Source organism: Ursus maritimus, unplaced genomic scaffold (genome assembly GCF_017311325.1).
Source record: "Ursus maritimus isolate PB19 unplaced genomic scaffold, ASM1731132v1 scaffold_25, whole genome shotgun sequence".
NCBI classification, from domain to species: domain Eukaryota; kingdom Metazoa; phylum Chordata; class Mammalia; order Carnivora; family Ursidae; genus Ursus; species Ursus maritimus.
The window spans coordinates 45,313,611-45,331,433 of record NW_024425008.1 but is presented as its reverse complement, the minus strand read 5'-3'; positions in this window follow the sequence as shown (position 1 = coordinate 45,331,433).

Genomic DNA, 17,823 nt, shown 5'->3' with positions numbered 1-17,823 from the left:
CACAGCTAAAAGAATTAGACCTACAGAAGGTTGCTACCAGACTTGATTCAACTAGGCACCAATGCTTTGGGGCTATGCCAGGCCTTTGTAGGACCAGGTGATTAAAGATTAGCATTACAATACACAGAGGAGCTCCTGGGCAAAGACAATATGATACACATGCACGTGTACAGATGCAGTAAAGTAACAATGAGGAGACTTTCCACCAAGGGTACACAAACTATTCAAGGGCTGCTGTGAAGTTTATAAGCCAGACTATAAAAGAGAAAAATTCCACACTTTCATTTTTTAAACTTTGGTCTTGGTAGAACATATATTTCAGGGTATAGTACCAAGTGTGCACATCTGTGAAAAAGAAAAATAACACGGTTAACTAAAAAATGAGTGTGGAATCCACTTTATCAGCACTTTAAACATAGCTCTTAAAATAATATCTAAGGATAGGCTTTCCATGCCAAAGTGGAGACAGATGTGCTTTAATATAATATCCTGATTTTTGTCTATTTCCTGATGACCCTTTGACTTTTAGGGTGGACTTTGTTCCTCTTTTGAAACAGATGTTGGTAAATGTCGATCCCTAAAACCAAAAGTTCTGATCTACAGGGAATCCAACCAGTTTTCCTTTTCTTTCCCTAAACTTAACTCGGCTATCTCACATTCTTTGTCAACAGCTATGACTAACAGACCATAATCAGAAAATAAAGTAGAAATACTTGGGTAATTCGGGACAGAAGCTTTCATTTCAAGCAATGCAAAAGGCACTAACCTAAACATAATTCCAGAGACAATTCAAGAAAAGTGTAATTTTCCCCTTTACCTCCTAACACTGGATAGTCAATCAATGTAAATTTTGATTGAATGGAGTCAAACATTAATAACTGTGCTAACCAAATGTTATGTAGCAAAAAGCCTATTAAAGCATTAATCAATAAGAATGGCTTGAAGCTAGCGGATTACAGCTTCCGCATAAACACTGTTTGCTTCTACAGGACACTAAAATGGCAGTTTGTCTCAAAATTACTATTTCTTAAATGCTTGAAAACACTTAGTTCTCTTCACTAGGCAATAATTTTCCTTTGAACTTTATTCATAGCCCTGGCTTTTATTTTCCCCCAAACAACTTTTGGAAAAAAAAAAAAAAAAAGCCAACTTCATGACCCCTGTACAAATATCACAAATTCTAGCTATTCAACTACAAATCAAGGCAATTTTACTAGAATGTCTTTATGATGACTTCTTAGAAAATTATTAATAAATCAAATTCTTTTTTTAAAATGCACCAGGAGCTCATTAAAAGAAACCTTGGATCAATCCAAGAATTTTTTTAGAACACTGATAATTATCTTCTGATGGACTTGTTTTCTGAGTACAGACCTTTAGCAATGGATTATTTTAAAAAGGACACACCTGTAATTTTGGCTCATCGAGATATCATACAACTCCTTGTTTCCTTTCAAAGTAAGCATTATGAACAGCAAAAAGTAGTTTGAAAACTTCAAATATTAGAACATTACAAAAAGATGACCATGAGTAAAATTCAGCTTCTAAAATTATAATTTTGGCAAAAATAAAGAAAATTGTTTGCTTTGGTCTGTGAAACTGTTATCTACAGAAAGAGAAATTATACCTTGTTATTCCTAAAGGTTAATTTTATTCCTTTAAGAAAAATTACTAAACCAGAACTACCACAAACTCTGGCTCTTTATTGAACCAGGGTTTTTGCACTTAAAAAAAAAAAAAAAAACCTAAAAATTAATTCAAAAGTCAAAAGAGACTAAAATTTTGCTAAGCAGGAAATATGATAGGAAGAAATGATCATCTTGCAGGTAAAAACAAATTTGTGGGTTCCTCAAAAGAAAATAAATAGAATTAGCATATCAACCAGAAATTTCACTTCTGTACATACTCAGAAGAACTGAAAGCAGGGACTCAAAAAGAGAAGTGTGCACCAGTATTCACAGTAGCATTATTAGAAATAATCAAGAGGTGGAAACAACCCAAATGTCCATTGACAGAGGAATGGATAAACGAAATATGGTAAATACATACCATGGAATATTATCCAGCCTTTAAGAGGAAAGAAATTCTGACATATGCTACAATACATGGATGAACTCTAAAGACATTGTGCTGAGTGAAATAGATCAGACCAAAGCCACAAATATTGTATGATTCCACTTCAATGAGGAGTAGACAAAGTTATAGACAGAAAGCAGAATGGTGGTTGCCAGGGGCGGGGAGCCGTGGGCAAGGGGTACTGAGGAGTTACTGAGTAAGGGGCTGGAATTTTAGTGTTACAAGAGGGCAAGCGTCCTGGGGATAAACAGTGCTGGTGTCTGCCCAACAACATGAATGTATTTAAAGCCACTGAACTGTATACTTAAAAATGGTTAAAAAGTTAAATTTTATGTTCCATATATTTTACCACAATAAAAAAAATGTGGCATGTTCCACTGTAATAATAATCAGTGACATTTAGGGGTGCCTGGTGGCTCAGTTCGTTAAGCGTCTGCCTTTGGCTCAGGTCATGATCCCAGGGTCCTGGGATCGAGCCCCACATCAGGCTCCTTGCTCAGCGGGGAGTCTGCTTATCTCCCTCTTCTTCTGCCTCTCCTCCCACTCATGCTCACTTTCTCTCTCTCTCAAATAAATAAATAAATAAAATCTTAAAAAAAAAATAATCAGTGACGTTTAAATTGGAACTGAACACCCAGGAAACCCAAATTCCCTGAAAAATGTGCTGAGAGGTTAGCACTGCGTCCCAGCAAAGTGTCAGCAACAGACCTCTCCTGACGTCCCAGACAAGAACACTGCCTTGTGAAGCTGGAAGAGGTAACAAAGAGGGTGGGCTTATTTTAAGTTTCATCCTTGTCTCTTTCTTTTCCAAAAGGCCACTCCATAAATGGCTATTTCTTGGTAGAATTTGAATAAACTTCATGTATTCACTGGGTTTTTTTTTTATTATTACAACATTGGTAAAAAGAGAAAAAAATGTAAAAGAAAGCCCTTTTGTGGAGAACAAGAAATACAAAGTTTAAAAAATCAAGGATTGACCATTTTTGATGGAAGTGAAAGTTGGCTCAGAAGTTGATTTTAATAAAATGCTAGATGTAATTGCCAGGTGAAGGAAGGGAACTCACCCATACAAGTAAGTAAAAGACAAGAGATAAGATCACCTACACATTTAATTCCCAAAATGCAATGTATATTTGCTTAATGCTGCATGAGAATGTAAGCTTAATCAAGAACCTTAAATTCTGTGAAAAAGAAAAATGCCAGGTCATTTTAGTCTCATCTGCTAAAGTTGTGAGAAATGTACTAAGCTGAATGTGGAGATAAAGTTAAAAATGTGGCCTAATCACTACATTTTACATGGCATTAAATCTATCAATAAAAAATAAGCAAAAGATAGCAGAGCACCACAGAAAGATTTTTAATATCAATACTGTGTGCTTAGACATATAAGGACTGTGATTTTGCAAAGTGTCTAGAAGCTATTTGGATACATTCTAAAAAAAAAATAATCTCTTGTCCAATAAAATAGCATGGAGTTGAAAACAGGGAAAAGAATTTGCAGTAGATGCTGATTCTAAACCCCCAAGGACAGAGAGAAATGAGACTGACTATATGGATGGTATAGGTCTCAGATGCTATGTGAATGGACATGTTGAACTATTCACAGCCCATCACTTGGCATCAAAAAGTCCCAAATTACATGAAGAGCAATTCTGAGCCAGTGAGCACAAAAATAAACCCAAAGAAAATCTATAGTTGGTGATTACATTAAATCTTGCATTGATGAGAGTCACCTAAGAAATCCTAGCCTTTAATATCAGAAAATAGGAATTGCAGAGAATATCCACAATATAAATGAGTACCTGTATGAAACGAGTGACAACATTTTTTTTCAAAAAGCTTTACATTAGGTTCGGTCATTTTAAAATCTGTCTTTAAAAATAAAATTGAAGGGTAGTTTGAAGTACATTACAGAGTTAGAAAAATTGCAACAGTAACAAAAAATCCACAGTTCCTAAAGTCCAAAAAGTGTATAACTGGAAAGAAAAATCACTATCTCCATATAAACATCAATTTTTAAGGAATTATCTAATTTTTTCGGTATGGAAATACAAGAATTTTTATAACTTGCAAATTCTTGGTTAAAGGGAACTGTGTGGTTCACGTATTTTTAAAAAGGATAAGAAAAATGCAAACTATAACCTTAAAATTTTTACCTCAAATGTGATTGTTAATTTAAAACAATTACTTTAAGGAAAAGTAATTATAAAATCCCAAGCAATAACAAGAACTATCAAGCATTTATTAAAACAAATCATTCAAGGTAAAATAACAACTGTTCTTGGCAAAATTTTAAAGTTTGTTTAGGAAATAATACAGAATTATATGGGAGAAAGCATTAAGAAAGCATCCAATATAGCATTTAATAAAATGTTATCTGAAGAAAATTTAAATTAGCTTGGAAATAAACATTGTCAAATAAACTAAAAGTTGGCTAAGTTATTTTAAACAAAGGAAATTGATAAATGGCCCAGTATCCAATTGAGACAAGATATTTGGCAGAAGGTCTATTCTCTCTGGTCTCAATAAAAATTTTATTAATGACTTGGAATAAAGAATGAGCATTAGATTATTGATATTAGAAGTTCTGCTTTGACTAGGCAAAGATCATGCTTAAATACACAAAGATCTGAGGGATTGAAACTAAAGCCAAAAAATGATAAGCTAGAGTCAGCAGAGAAAAATGCATGCTACCATAGCATGAGAAAAAGAATTTGAAACTAATTTAATTCCAGGAGAAAACATGGCAATTGGTAACGCCAAAGATACTCTATAAGGAACAGTAGACAGAATCTTAAGTGGCCACTTAGAAAACAGTAAGAGGGGTGTTTGAGTAGCGCGGTCAGTTAAGCGGTGGACTCTTGGTTTCAGCTCAGGTCTGATCTCAGGGTTGTGAGATCAAGCCCTACGGGCTCCGTGCTCAGCAAAGAGTGTGCTTGGGTTTCTCCCTCTCCCTCTGTCCCTCCACCCCTACATCTCTCAAATAAATAAATAAATCACTCTTTAAAAAAAAAAAAAGGAGCAATAGGAAATGAAAGTGGGCCAATGCTGCTTTTCCAAAGTGCCACGTTCGTGGCAATTTGCCACAAGCAGATGTCAACGATTAGATAAGGTTAGATTGACAAGTCTTTCCTAACTACACAGTCTTTTACTTCCATCACAGACAGTGGGAAGAAAAATGATAAAATTTAGAGCAGAACCCCATGGTCACTGAACCCTGCCTCACACCAACATCTGATTTGTTTGCTTTAACTGAGTTTGGACAGAAACAGAAATGAATCCTATTTCCCTTTGATAATAATTCAGTGAAATGGGGCTGATGGAGCCCTAGACTGGGAGTCAGCAAATCTTCCATTGACCAGCCCACATTCCCTCCTTCACACAGCAAAGAGGCTGAACCATACATATATTCCTAATACCCTTCCAGCTCTAAGTCTACAGAGTAGTTACCTGGGTCTTTTGAAAATAAACTGTATTTAGAACACAGAGCCTGTGGTAAACATGTAGAATATATTATTCTGATAGAAGAAGCTGAATATATAGGCAGATTCAAGAAAAAATCTTAAACTCTTGGGGTTCTTATTAATAATTCATATGTATTGAGTGTTTCCTATTGCTGGGTCCTATGCTAAGTACCTGACATAGATTATCTCATTTAACACTTAGAAGAATTCTTCAGTGCAGGTGTGATTATCATCTCCCCTCTACAGACAATTTTATTGAGTCTCAGAGAAGTTAAATAACTTGTCTGGAGTTGCATGACTAGTTTTACATTGTCAAAGTCTTCACCAGTCCTTTAAAACCTGAGAAAAATGAGGACAATGGCACTCAATAAATATCTGTTGAATAAGTAACATGACGAGTGGAAGACATCTACCTGCAGACGGCCTTTTAGGAGACAGCACAATGAGGGAAATGGCAGAACATCTGTTGAATACTGCCCAGTGTCGGACCCAGTACTAGGCACTTCACAAATATCCCACCCAACCCTCACAACAACACTCTGACAGAGATGGTGTTATCCACATTTTATAGGTGAATAAACAGAAGCCAGCCTCTCCTTGTTGTCTCCCCACCTGGACAGCTGCCTCCAGAAATGTGGCCTTTGGAACTAGATCTGAAGCAGAGGGGAGAAGAGACCGCCACCAGGAAGAAACCTGTAAGGATGTGCTGCAGTAACCCAGTTCCTTCTGGCTGAGTTATGAAGCATGTGGTAGACATGAATCACTTTTCAGCTTGACAGCCTCCAACTTCCTATGTCTTCCTTTTGTACCCAAACTTCCTTTTTGGAGAGTCCCCACTTTGTATGGCTCTGGTGAGAAGGGAAACTGCTACCTGCTGCATCACAGATGCCAAAGAGGCCAGGGCCTCCCTCCTCCCCAGCCCTGTGCAGCCCTCTCAGGGAGGGAGAAGAGACCTTGGGTCAGACTGAGCCAAACAAATGTTTGCTCCCAGAACTCCTGAGCACGTGAGAAAAGCATGGGACGATTGGGGGTCACACTTCTCACAGCTGTGCAGGTGGTATGCAGGGCAGCCCACCCTGGCCGGGGACCTGAGGTGCTACATTTATGTAGCCTATCTTCAGGAGACTTTGGAGGCTTCCCATTCTTCAAGACTGTTCTTCAGCTTCTCAGTGATTTTGTGAGCCCAAAATAGCCTTCTAACAAATTCCTTTTGGTTTAAAATAAACAGAGCTGGTTTCTGTTGCTTGCAACCAAGAAGCCTAAATGGTATAGATTATGGGTAAAAAAGTAAGGCAGGTACTTGCAGAGCATTTAAAAATGCATTTTTTTTACAGTGCTCTCTCAAATGACAGCTTCTGTCCTCCAGCTTCCCAGGTACCAAAGGACCATTCCCTGATCTATGGCTGAATATTGGTACCAATTCACATCCTCACCCACAAATTCCTCAAGTCTGTCCTTTCAGCTCCCCCAGTTTTAAACAAAAAGTGTACAAAGGCACAGTATAACAGTCAAGTTCTGGAGTTTGTGCTGTTTCCATCATTTTGATATTTGACTCCCTTAAAATGAAACCCTTTAGGTAATAAAAAAAAAGAATGCTTGAAGTTGTGTTGTCGATATTGCATATATTGGTAGAAAAGGAAATGCTTCTTATATATAGCTCCATAATTGTCCTATGTGAAAAATGATTGCTCACTACTGAGCCAAGCTACTAAGTTTCCCCTCCTTTTCTATAATCTTTCTACACAGACACACATATGGCTCTCTCACAAATGCATTCCCACACAACTACACACCTCACATTATTTTTCCCTCACAACAAAGAGAAAGGCATAGCCACCCCTCTAAGCTAACGGCGCTTTTCTAAACAGAAGGGAAGAAAGTCCATTCAAAGGGTTTTACATTCTGAGATTCTCTTAACTTTGTGTGGGAAGAAAAGCCTCCTCAGGCAATTCTGAACTGTGCTTCCCATAGGTCTCCACCTAAGTGAAGACACTGAATGAAAAGCTCTGAAGTCAAGAGTCATTAAGGTCCTCCGGGAGAAGCTGAGGCAGAATCTCTGAGGCAGGTCAGGAAGGGCGGGAAGAGACCTGAGGGACACCCTATGCTACCTCCCGGGGACCGGCCCAGGAGGAAAATGGGGCAGCAGTCCACTGTGGCTGTCCACGGTAAAGGGGTGCTGCCTCCATATTTGTGACTGACAGAAGAGGAACGGCTGGGAAGAAGAGTTCCAAGAAGAAATCCAGGAAAGAAGCAATGTGTAGGAGAATGTTCCCTCAGAGTAAGTGGAATAAGAAATATAACACTTTCTTTCTGAAAGTCTTACTCCTAAGAATGTTGTTAGACCATGAGCCCGTGAAGAGTTATAACTGGATTTCCTCTGACTGATTTTCCATGGATTCTAACATGTGCCAATAGAAAAACGCTTATATAAACAGAATGCAGCAGCATTTTATGCTACAATGAACCAGCCTTTTGAAATAAAAAAAAAATTCTCTTAATTGCCTATATGCACTAAGCACATTTTTCCCTAATTTTGCCTGGCTGCAAGCCAGGATCTTTGCAAACTACCTCACTACTATTTCATTTTCATGGCACTTATTACAAAGTACTACATTGTAGGCCCCTTGAAAATCTAGTATAACTCAAAGTCAATAAAAGGTTCTCCTGTCCTTTGGAAACCTAGGGAAAATTGGCTCAAACTTCTAGATTCTGGGGGCACCTGGGTGGCTCAGCTGGTTAAGCGGCTGACTTTTGGTTTCAGCTTAGGTCATGATCTCAGGGTCCTGGGATTAAGCCCTGAGCCCAGCTTTGTGCTCAGTGTGGAGTCTGCTTGAGATTCTTTCTCTCCTTCTCCCTCTCCCTCTGCCCCTCCCCCTGTTCTCTCTCTCCCTCTAAAATAAATAAATCTTTTAAAAAAACAAAACTAAACTAAACAAAAAAACCTCTAGATTCTGTAGCCTAGACCAGTCCAGATTCCACCCCAAGACTTTCACGAAGCCCCTTAAAGGCCTAACCCTTGTGATGGCCTCCTGGCCTCCGGTTGCTACAGGCTTACTATGTGCTGTTTACCTCTCCTGAGTCCCCCAGGCCCTTCTGCTCACTCANNAATGAATCAGCATCACCCTCTTTACTCAAAGTGTTCGGAGGGAAATGGAGGGGCATTTCCATCTCAGAAATTCAAACAGAAACATTAGCATTACAGTTCTGAAGTGTGCTTGGCCCCTCCACCTCCAGGGCCCCACAGGCCCTTCACTCCACACTCTCTGTTTTGTCATCTCCTTCGCCACCCCTTCAGGCCCCATTTCTCTCTTGCCTTCCTTGACGAGGTGTGGGCACCAGCCCACTCCCCAGCCTTGCATTTCAACTTCTGCCCATGACTGTTATTATTTGTATCACACACCTTTTCCCAACAAAGAAATTTACCCTGTGAAGCAGAATTTGGGTGCCTGCCATGAAGAAAATAAAAATTGTGTTCCCTTATTAGACAGAAGCAGTGAGAGTAAGAAATATTAGAAGAGGGAGGGGAGCTGATGATGGCAAGGAGTTCAGGAGTTTCTCTCATCATCCCTGAGGTAAACCTAAGTGTGGACATCTTCAAAGGGCTCAAGAAACCAGGGCCTGAATCAACCTTCAATGAGATGGACCCTCCAGTTTCTCCCTGACTCAGTGACAAATCCAAAGCCATAACCTTGTGCCCAATGGCCTGGGCTGGGAATGCTTTTTTAAAAAAAAAAGGTAAGAGACAAGAGTCCCAGATCTTTTTCTCTGCCTATTTTAAACTCTGATTTTCTATGCAGTTTGACACAAGCTCTCCTAATACCGCAAACCCACTACTAAATGTCTTCCTGAAGAATAATTTCGAATAGTACCAGGCATATGGAAAGGGTTTATCAGGAACTGGAAAGGTGGTAACTCTCTGTGGAGAGAGAATGAGGAGGAGAGAGAGAAAGAAAAATAGGACAGACAGAGACAGAGACAGAGATGGAGAGAGAAAGAGAAGCAAGGGGGAAAAACTCCTCAACAGAAGATAATGCCCCCCCAACAATAGCATCCAAGCTTCAAATAGCAGCGACTGCCTTCTAATTTCAATTTGATGTGTGCAGAATTCTTTCTTTTCCAATGCCAAATCCTGACTGAAACATGCAATAAAAATTACTGCCTGAAACATGGTGATAGCATTTAATCCTCTGGCAACACATTAGAAAGGCTTTCAGCTTTAAACCGAGGACTGCCACACTGCAGCCTTGCTCGTGAAATTATTTATTCATGCCTTGGTTTATAAAGTCCTTTTTTATATGCTTTCTATCAGCTAATAATGGGCTGGAGCACTTCTGTTCTCAGCCTGACAGATTCCACATTATGAGGCTGGAAGACCGATGCCTGGCAAGAGTTGCTGCCTGGAGGGAGCCATCCCATCTGCTTGAGTGGGTTTCAGCATCAGGAAGCTGCAGGGACCATGCCAGGTTGGGGCACTTCGGTGACCAGAGGGATGACATGTGGGGAGACATGGAGTGCCAGGCAATGAGGAAGGAAGGTGATGTTTGAATACACAGAAGCTTCTGGCAGCTGCGTCCTGAATGTCTAGGACAGTGGTGTGTGCACAGGGAGAAGAGGATTCAAAGGACACAGGATAAATCGCTCCATAAATCAAATATCAGTGATCATTAATTACTGGCAGTATGTGAGAGCTGACTTTCCTTTTGTGACTATGAAAAAGGTAGAGAGAGGCTATTGATTTGCTGAGCAAATGAAAAGCAGAAGCAGATTACAAAGGAAAAATTACATACTTAAGAGACCAAATTGATTTGAGGCACTTTCATATATATTTATTTACCTGCAATTTATCTCTGAGGAAAGGTAAAGCTATCGTAGGGATAAAAGCATATTGAGATCATTCTAACCCACTCATTAAAGTAGGGTTGCTAGCATATAATACTTATGTAGGTTAACCCTTCCCTGATCTTTTTGATTTGGTTAATTCCTGCTCTTAAGTATTTTCATAATACCATACAACCTCTCTTTCTCAGCACTTATCACAACTAAAAATTTTATTTGATTTTCTGTGTATGTGTGCTTTTGTACTCCAAGAGGATTCCACAAGGGATTGTGGCTTTTTCCCTTCAACTAGTAACTATGAATGCAATAAAATGAAATATTTTTAAAATATTTTAATTCAGACTGTCCATTAAATACTGGTTATAAAGAAATGATAATAAAAGGTATAGCAAATCACCAAAATAATAATAACATATATTGAAAGGAAAAATATTATTCTGGTAAAATATTGACAATCATGGACAATGTTAAGATCTCCTTGCTTTAATGTTAAAATAATTTTTTAAAATTAGTAAAGTTCAAAATTACTAATGGTATGGTTTTGTAAATGTAACTATCCTGCAAGCTAAGTTTTCACCAGAATTAAACCAGTTTTAAATTCTTTGATCTCTATTGTCAAAGAAAAGATATGGCTTTCCTCTTTCTTAATCTTTCTGTGCAAATAGAGAGATCATCTTTCCACCATCAATACCACTTTACTCCTTTTTTTTTTACTATTATATTATGTTAGTCACCATACAGTACATCCCTGGTTTCGAAGTAAAGTTCGATGATTCATTAGTTGCATATAACACCCAGTGCACCATGCAATACGTGCCCTCCTTACTACCCAACACCAGCCTATCCCATTCCCCCACCCCCATCCCCTCCAAAGCCCTCCGTTTTCTCAGAGTCCGTAGTCTCTCATGCTTCACTCCCCCCGCTGTTTACCCCCTCTTTCTTTATCCCTTTCTTCTCCTACCGATCTTCCTAGTTCTTATGTTCCATAGATGAGAGAAACCATATGATAGGTTGTCTTTCTCTGCTTAGCTTATGCTGCACTTAGCATTATCTCCTCCAGTACCGTCCATGTTGACCGCAAATGTTGAAATTGTTTATTTTTGATGCTGAATAATATTCTCATTTTGTATATACTGGACCACAACTCTTAATCCAGTCATCTGTTTGAAGGGCATCTAACGCCTTCCACGATTTAGCTATGGACCCAGGCTGCATGGACATGATGCGCTCATGTGAGCCCTTCTCTTCAACTACTCGTCTGCTATCTTGGGTAAAACCCAGGTAGTACAATGGCTGGGTCATAGGGTAGCTCATCTTTAATTATGTAAGAAGGGACCTCCACCTGTTTTCCAGAGTGGCTGTACCAACTTGCATTTCCACCAACAGATGTAGGAGGACCCCCTTTCTCCACACCATCCCAACAGATTAAGTTGTTTCTTGCCTTCTATATTTTGCCATTCTTAGAACTGCGAAGGTGAAAGTATCTTAGTGTGAGTTTTGATTTGAATTCCCTGATGGCTAATGATTTTGTACATTTTTATGTGTCTGTTAGCCATTTGTATGTCTTCATTGGAAAAGTGTCTGTTCATATCTTCTGCCCATTTTATGAGGTTTGTTTATTTGTTTCTCGTGTTTGAGTTTGAGAAGTGCTTTGTATTCTTGGATTACCAATCTTTTATCTGTAGTATCATTTGCAAATATATTCTCCCATTCCGATTGTGAGCTGCCTCTTGTTTTTTTGAAGCTTTTCCTTGGCTGTGCAGAAGCCTATCTTGATGAAGTCCCACAAGTTCATTTTCTCTTTGTTTCTCTTGCCTTTGGAGATGTTCATGAAAAAGGTTGCTGTAAGCTGATGTCGTAGGAGTTGCTGCCTATGCTCTCCTCTATGATTTTGATGGATTCTGTCATCATCAGAGTCTTTCAACCATTTAGAGTTTTATCTTTGTGTATGGTGTGAAGAGTAGTCAGAGTTCACATTCTTTTGCATGTAGCTGTCCAATTTCCCAGCACTATTAATTGAAGAGACTGTCTTTTTCCACTGGATGTTTTTTCCTGCTTTTCAAAAATTAGTTGCCCAAAGAGTCGAGGTCCCTTCTGGGTTCTCTATTCTGTTCCATTGGTCTATGTGTCTGTTTTTGTGACAGTACCATGCTGTCTTTGTGATCACAGCTTTGTAGTACAGCTTGAAATCCGGCATTGTGATGCCCCCAGCTTTGTTTTTCCTTTTCAACAATTCCTTGGTGATTCGGGGCCTTTTCTGGTTCCACACAAATTTAAGGGCTGTTTGTTCCAGTTCTTTGAAAAATGTCATTGGTATTTTGATCGGGATAGCATTGAAAGTGTAGATTGCTCTGGGTAGCATGGACATTTTAACTATGTTAATTCTTCTGATCCATGAGCATGGAATATTTTTCCATCTTTTTGTGTCTTCCTCGATGTCTTTCAAGAGTGATTTGTAGTTTCTAGAATATAGATCCTTTAAGTCTCTGGTTAAGTTAATTCCAAGGTAACGTATGATTTTTGGTGCTATTGTAAATGGGATGGATTCCCTAATTTCTCTTTCTTCAGTCTCATTATTCGTGTATAGAAATGCAACTGATTTCTGAGCATTGGTTTTGTATCCCGCCACATTACTGAATTGCTCTATAACTTCTAATAGTTTGGGAGTGGATTCTTTTGGGTTTTCCGTATAGAGTATCATGTCATCTGCGAAGAGAGACAGTTTGACTTCTTATTTGCTGATCGGGATATCTTTTATCCCTTTTTGTTGTCTGATTGCTGTTGCAAGGACTTCTAGTACTATGTTGAATAATAATGGCAAGACTGGGCATCCTTGTCGTGTTCCTGATCTTAAGGGAAAGGCTTTCAGCTTTTCCCCATTGAGAATGATATTTGCTGTAGGCTTTTCATAGATGGTTTTTATGAGATTGAGGAATGTACCCTCTATCCCTGCACTCTGAAGGGTTTTAATCAGGAAAGGATGCTGTATTTTGTCAAATGCTTTTTCGGCATCGATTGAGAGGATCATATGGTTCTTGACCGTATCAACTCTTCCTGATACGGTGTATCACACTGACCGATTTGCGAATGTTGGACCACCCTTGCATCCCAGGGATGAATCCCACTTGGTCATGATGGATAATCCTTTTAATGTACTGTTGGATTCTATTAGCAAGGATCTTGTTGAGGATTTTGGCGTCCATATTCATTAGGGAAATCGGTCTGTAATTCTCCTTTTTGAGGGGGTCTTTGCCTGGTTTGGGGATCAAGGTAATACTGGCCTCATAGAATGAGTTTGGTAGCTTTCCTTCTGTTTCTATTTTTTGAAATAGCTTTAGGAGAATAGGTATTATTTCTTCTTTGAATGTTTGGTAGAATCCCCTGGGAAAACCATCTGGTCCTGGAGTTTTGTTTTTTGGAAGGTTTTTTTATCACTGTTTCAATCTCTTCATAATTAATTGGCCTGTTTAAAAAATCAATTTCTTCCTGTTTCACTCTTGGTAGTTTATAGGTTTCCAGGAAGTCCTCCATCTCTTCCAGATTGCTTAATTTATTGGCATAAAGTTGTTAATAAAAGTTTCTAATAATCCTTCCAATTTCATTGGTGCTGGGGAACTCTCCCTTTTCATTCATAATTTTATTAATTTGGGTCCTTTCTCTATTCTTTTGGATAAGTCTTGCCAGTGGTTTGTCAATTTTATTTACTCTTTCAAAGAACCAACTTCTAGTTCTGTTGATCTGTCCTGCTGTGCTCCTGGTTTCTAATTCATTAATTTCTGCTCTAATCTTGATCAACTGCTTTCTCGTGCGTGGATTAGGCCTGTTCCTCTGTTGCTGTTCCAGCTTCTTGAGGTGAGAATATAAAAACTGCATTTTAGATTTTTCTATTCTTTTGAGTGAGGCTTGGATGGCTATGTATTTCCCCCTTAGGACTGCTTTTGCAGTATCCCATAGGTTTTGGACTGTTGTGTTTTCATTCTCGTTGATCACCATAAATTGTTTAAATTGATTTTTGATTTCCTGGTTTATTGAGTCATTCCTGAGCAGGATGGTTCTTAGTCTCCAAGTGTTTGAGTTTCTTCCAAATTTTTCCTTGTGGTTGAGTTTCAATTTCAGAGCGTTGTGGTCTGAGAATATGCAGGGAATAATTTCAGTCTTTTGGTATCGGTTGAGACCTGTTTTGTGTCCCAGAACATGGTCTGTTCTTGAGAATGTTCCATGGGCATTAGAATAGAATGAGTATTCTTTGGTTCTGGGGTGTAATGTTCTATATATATCTATGAGGTCCAACTCGTCGAGTATGGCATTCAAAGCCTTTGTTTCTTTGTCGATTTTCTGCATGGGTGCTCTGTCTATTTCTGATAGTGGAGTGTTGAGGTCTCCTACTATTAGTGTATTTTATCTATATGTCTCTTCATTGTGGTTAAGAGTTGGCTTGTGTATCTTGCTGCTCCCCTGTTGGGGGCATAGATATTTATAATTGTCATATCCACTTGTTGGATACATCCTTTAAGAATAATATAGTGCCCTTCTGTGTCTCTAACTATAGTCTTTACTTTAAAATCCAATCTGTCTGATATGAGAATTGCTACCCCAGCTTCCTTTGAGGTCCATTGGCATGAAAGATGGTATTCCATCCCTTTACTTTCAGTCTGAATGTATCTTTAGGTTCAAAATGAGTCTCTTGTAGACAGCAAATGGATGGGTCATGTCTTTTTATCCAATCTGCAACCCTGTGGCGTTTTATGGGAGCATTTAGGCCATCTGCATTGAGACTGATTATTGAGAGACACGATTTTAATGATGCCATGTTGCCTGTAAGGTCTTTGTTTCTATAGATTGTGACTTTCTGTTCTGTATCACTCCTGGGGCCTTTTTACTTTTATAGAACCCCCCTTAATATCTCCTATAGGGCTGGTTTCATGGTTATGAAATTGGTCAATGACTGGCGATTCTGGAAGGTCTTTATCTCTCCATCAATTCTGAATGACAGCCTTGCTGGATAAAGGATCCTTGGTTGCATGTTTTTCTCTGAAAGAGCTTTAAAAATGCCCCCCCCCCAACCCTTTCTCTCATTCCAGGTCTGTGTAGACAGGTCTGACATAATTCTGATGCCTTTGCCTTGGTACGTGAGAAATTTCTTTGCCCTGGCTGCTTTCAATACTGTATCCTTGGATCTAATATTTGCGAAATGCACTATGACGTGACGTGGCGTAGGTTTGTCGTGGTTCAGCTTGGGAGGGGTCCTCTCTGCCTCTTGGACACGAAAGCTTGTTTCCTTTGCTAGATTAAGGAAGTTTTCAGCTACAATTTGTTCAAATATCTCTTCTAGACCTCTGTTTTTCTCCACCCCCTCGGGGATGCCGATGATTCTGACATTGGAACATTTCATTGAGTCAGTAATCTCCCGTAACTTACATTCTTGAGATTGGATTTTTTTAAAGCCAAGTTTCTATTTTAGCTTTCTCTTCTACTAACCTATCCTCCAATTTGCTGATATGTTCTTCTGCCTCATTCACCCTGGCCATCAGAGCCTCTAGTTTTGACTGCATTTGATTCATAGAATTTTTAATTTCTGCCAGATTCACTCTCATTTCCACCCTTAGAGAATCTATATTCTCATTAACATTTTTGTTGATACTTTTTTCAAGTCTACACATCATCTTGACCATTGTTACCCTGAACTCCATTTCTGATAATTTGGTTATATCCATATCCATTAGTTCTGTGGCAGAGGCCACAGACTCATTGTCTTTTCTTTGCTGGGGGGCATTTCTCCTTCTCGTCATTCTGATGAGGAGAGGTTGTGGGGATGCCCAGAGCCCAAATTATTGACCAGGACACAGGCAGTGTGCACTTGTTTTATAGGGATCTTAGGGATGTGGGCTTCTTGATTTTTCAGCCTGCCTTCTGAGGGAGGGGCCTGCCCTGTTTGGGTAGAGTCTCTGTGTCCCCTGCGAGGGGCGATGGGGATGGGCACACTGTGAGCCGGTATTTCCAGGCTTTTGTTCTCTGGCGGCTTTCCCTGGTGGTTTGCTATACCTCTTCTGAGAGTCAGAGCATCAGTGGCTGAATCTCAGCCTCTGTCTCAGAACAGAGGGAACGCGGACCGTTCTCCACTGATGTTCTGGCCACTTTAACTCTGTTTCTGTTGGTGCTGCTCAACCCTGCAGCATCCCGGGATGTGCGCACCACAGCCGGAGTCCTAGCCCTCACTTCCAGGGCCGGCGCGTCTCTGTCCTTTGTGTTTCTAACACCGCCAGCCGCCAGCCGTCCCTGCGCGCTCCGGAGCTCCGTTTCAGTCTGGTCGCGCGCGTTCCTGGCTCACGGTCTCAGTCCGCTCTCTCGCGGGTGCTGGTCCGCGAGTCCGCCCGCTCCCCCGTGCAGGTGGCTACTGCTTCCCGGCACCCGAACGTGGTGGCTCCCTCCCCCTTCCATTTATCCTCCGATATCTATGCGCGGTTTCACTGCTCCCCGCTTCGTACCTCAATACTCAGCGCTGGAGATGTTCGTTTGTAGAGATCCAGATGTATCTTCCTGCGTCTCAGGCTGATTCCGTGGATGTTCAGGATGGTCTGGTAGCTATCCAGCTTGACTCAGGGGACGAGCTGAAAAAGGGGTCCCCTACTCCTCTGCCATCTTAACCTGTCTCCAATACCTCTTTACTCCTTCAGGTAGTTTTCCTTCAGCTCACTGGCCTTCTTTCCACTCTCACTATTCCAACCCTGGTCCCACTTCAGAGTGTTTGTACTTGCTATCCCCAAACCCTTGTAGGGCTTATTCCTTCCCTTCCTTCTGGTCACTCCAGAGAGGCCATTCCTGACCATGTTAATGATACCCATCCCCACTTACTTTGTAGTGCATTACCCTGTTTCATTTTCTTACTGGCATTTATCCTTATCTAAAATTATCTTATTAGTGGACTCATTGGTTTGTAGGACCATCTATTTTAGGTCTCCCCTATAAGAATGCACAGTTCTTGAGAGCAGGGAACTTTATCTGTCTTTTCATGTTTATAGCCCTAATGCCTACCATGGTGTCTGGTAGGTAGAAGTACTTCATAAATATTTGCTGAATGAATGAAAGAACAGAAAACACATGAGGGGGTAAGTGAAATGTCTTTGCTACATCATAGCAGAAGAGTTTGATAATTGTGTATTGATGGGTAAACAGTGTTATTAAAGGATCCAATGTTGGGGCACCTGGCTCAGTTATTTGAGCATCTGACTCTTGATTTTTGGCTCAGGTCATTTTTTCAGGGTCATGAGATCAGGCCCTGCGAGGGGTTCCATGCTGAGCATGGAGCCTGCTTAAGATTCTGTCTCTCCCTCTGCCCTGCCCCCCGAACTCATGTGCACACGTGTACACTCTCTCTCTCTCTGTGTCTCTCTCTGTCTCTCTCTCTCAAAAAAAATAAAATAAAGTGTCTAATGTTAGCTAGTTGGCT